We start from the raw sequence: 3,882 nt of genomic DNA, 5'->3' as shown, positions 1-3,882 counted from the left end.
AAAAAAACCTATAAACAAATGTATAGCTCATATCCTATTCTAAAGAATAAAAACTTGCCTCTGATATGCTGATTGGACCTATAATAGTAGTATTGCAAATTTTACAATTTAGTATTTTCCTGCTGCCTCAACATGGCCACAGCGGGCTGTGAGCACCCCGCCCAGGTGACCAGATGCACCAGTGTGATAAGGTTGGCCACTGCTACACATTCCCTTGTTGCCTACACCTGACTGTGACCTAGTGACATTCAAATGAACCAGTGAAATCCCATCAAGCCTTAGCTTGTTTACTCCATTCTGACCCCCATTAAAGGCACTTGCTCAAAGGTCCTAGTTCTCCTTCTCTGCTCCCCACCTGCTTGGTTCCTCCATGTGGCACCCTTGTGGCTTCCAGTGCTCTGTATCTCTAGAACCCTGAGTATAAAATGTTTTTTCTTGCACCTCTCCTGTGTTCGCCCTTGTGGCCACACCTCACTGACCATCTCATGAGAGAATACAAAACAATAGTATAGAAGCATTCCAGGAACTATAAAACTCAGAATATCAAAACTGTCACTTATCTACATCACAAATGACCACAGGTCAGAAATTAAGCCTTGGATAGATGTTTAGATATTTTAGAATAGAAAATATCTAAAGATCTTGTGACTTTCATTGCCCAGAAAACAATTTACAGAGTTGTGCATGATTCTCACCCTGCAGGTATATGGTATAAAAATTCAATTCTCACTCTGACATTTTTCATTCCAGACAATACTTTGTAACCAAACCCAATGCTTAAATTTTATCATACTGTCCAGTGTTGAGGATTATTGAAGCAATGCAAATACATTCTAAATCAAATGGAATAAATTTACCTTTTGTGGGGAGTAGCAACAGCTACATCTTAGAGCTTTATGAAGAGCAATTACATCCCGACCTACATTATCATAAATCGTCATAGTAAAAGGCCTTGAAGAACCACAAAGGCACTGAAGAAACCAATTATTTCTCTCTTCTGCAAAATAAATTCTCTGTCCTTGATTGTTCATGATTTCATATGTTTTACTAGTTTCCAGATTACTGAGAACTAAAGAATAAAACAACATGATGGTTTATTAGTAACTCTAATGAATGACTTGCGTCAACTGCATATCAGATAACTTTCAAATATGGAAATTATGTTGGGTAATAAACAGGTTGGCAGAGGTAACTTATTTTCACTGGTATCTTTGTTTCTTAGGTAGAAAAATGAACCAGACAGGCTAGCCATTCTCTGTTCCCCTTTACTGCTAAAATTCTATGCATAGATTTTTTTGTATCATTTTTTAATTTCAGAGACATTAACCCATTACTATTGTTTTAAGTTATGCTGAATTTTACTCCTCTTCATCTTTTCCTTCCTGAATTTTAAAAAGATTTTTTTTTTTAGTGGGTTTTTCTGTGGGGCTCTGTCCCTGTGAAAAGTATCTGTCTGGGCCTCCAAGCTGTCTGTGACATTCTTTGAAATCTAGATGGAGGCTGCCATGGCCCCACAGCTCATGAACTCTGCACATCTGCAGATTCTGCACCACATGGTTGCCACCAAAGCTTACCATTTGTGCCCTCTGGAGTTACAGTATGAGTCACACTTGAGCCCAGTTGAGCCATGCCTGAGATGGCTGAGGGGGGCTGCACTGGAGTGTGAGGAGCGGAAACCCAAATTGGCCCTGGGCAATGAACTTGTATAAGGTACCTTCGGCCCATCCCCCAAAACCATTCCACCTTTTTAAAGCTCTGAGCCTGTGATGGAAGAGGCAGCCTGGAGAACTCTGAAATGCCTTGGAGGTCATTCTCCAATCAACTTGATGAATAGTACCTGGTTACCTTCTATTTGTGCCAATTTCCTTAGCAAACCATTGCTTGGCCACATCCTTGGTTTGCTCTCCTCGACATGTATTTTTCATTCTTTGCGTGTCCAGGCTGAAAATTTTCTAAATATTTCCATTCTGCTTCTATTTGAATTATAAATTCCATCTTTAAATCATTTCTTTCCTTTCACATCTTTTTATATGTGGTTAAATGTACCCATGCAGCTCCTTCAATATTTTGCTTAGAAATTTCTTCTGCCAGATACCCTTGTTCATTGCTATTAAATTATGCCTTCCTTTATGGTGCAACTATGTCCTTAGGGCCTGGACATAGTTATACCAAGTTTTTTGCAACTATATAACAGGATGTCCTTTATTCCAGTTTCCAATACCTTGTTCCTCATTTCCATCTGAGATCCCATTGTAATTTCCTTTACTATGTATATTTTTACAACATTCTGTTCACAGTCCCTTTATAAATAATTTGAGAAGTCTCAGATTTTCCCTACTAACATTCTCTTCTTCTGGGCCCTTAATGCTTCCTTCATGGCAATCTAGACTTTTTCTAGCTTGCTCCTCTAAACTCTTCCATCCTCTACCCATTACCCAGTTCCAAAGCTGCTTCCACATTTTCAGGTATTTGCTATAGAAACGTCCCCACTTCTTAGTACCAATTTTATGTGTTAGTCTGTTTTGTGTTGCTATAGGACAATACCACAGACTGGGTAAATTATAAAGAGCAGAGATTTATTTCTCAAAGTTCTAGAGGCTGGAAAGCCTAAGATCCAAGGGCTGGCACCTGGTGAAGGCCTTCTTGCCGAGCCATAACATGCTGGAAGGCATGACATGGCGAGAGTACTCATGAGAGAAGGGAAGAAAGGGGGCCAAACTCATTCTTTTATCATGAATCCACTCCCATGATAAGGAACCCACTCCTGAGATTATGGCATTAATTCATTCATGAGGGCAGAGCCCTCAAGACCTAATCACCTCCTTAAAGGCTCCAAGTCTCATCATTGTTACATTAGTGATTAAGTTCCCAGTAGAAGAATTTTGGTGGACCCATTCATACCACAGCAAATACCATCATCCTTCCCATTTCCAAGCAAGCCCTCTGGAGCAAACCCAAATCTGACTCTTCTTTGATTCTCTCAAAATGGCTAGCACATGCCTTGTTCACTGTAGGTACACAATACTGTTTCTGGAATAAATAATCTTTCATAAAAATAAGGCATTTTAGTGTAATGCAGCAAGAAAAATATAAAGAAAACATTCTTTTATAATATGCCTAAATTGAAAAGCTTTTACTAGTTAAGTAAAACCATAAATTGTCCATTTTACTCTTAAAATCTCTAATATATATAAGAAAGATATCAGTGGTGATAATATTATTTTTTAAACTAATCCTGTTTTATTTACAAGCATATCAGTTTCATCTACATGAAAGAAATACTTGTACTAAGTTGAGATATATGTGAATACTTGAATTCTAAAGGACAGTTTAATTTCTTAGATGTGGGAGCAGAATTGGACTACCCAAAAACTTACCTGTATTCTGCTTCTATTAGCAGAATTCTCAAAGAATCTGGAATCATTGCTTCTCTGATACCTGTATTTGAGGAATTTAGGATAGGAAAACATTTTAGGAGTTAGACCTATGTTTAGCAAGACTGAAAATGCAGACTAGAATTTTCAGGAGTGATCCTGGAGCCAATCTCTTTTCCCTTTCCTGTGAGAAGACTACTACTTGTATTCACCTTCTCATTATCTAAGGACCTTCTATATATTCTCTTCGTGTTTCTAAAGTTTAGTTTTCCTCAGACATAAGGAACGCTTTAATTTATGAGGGTTGATATAACCACAGTAAAACAAGTAACATCTTGAAAAATGAGTATATCAGTGTGTTCGGTACATACCTCCCAGAAGATCAAAACGTTGACACACTATTAATTGATTTATCTATTAGAGTAGAAAATAAAGATAGATGGTATGAAGTACTCAAACTAAATTTGTAGCACATATCACACATAAATTAATACTTACATTAAAAATA

The sequence above is a fragment of the Propithecus coquereli genome, unplaced genomic scaffold (assembly GCF_000956105.1).
Source record: "Propithecus coquereli isolate 6110/MARCELLA unplaced genomic scaffold, Pcoq_1.0 Scaffold240, whole genome shotgun sequence".
In the NCBI taxonomy this organism is placed as follows: domain Eukaryota; kingdom Metazoa; phylum Chordata; class Mammalia; order Primates; family Indriidae; genus Propithecus; species Propithecus coquereli.
The sequence above is the reverse complement of the archived record's forward strand: the minus strand, read 5'-3'. Positions refer to the sequence as shown.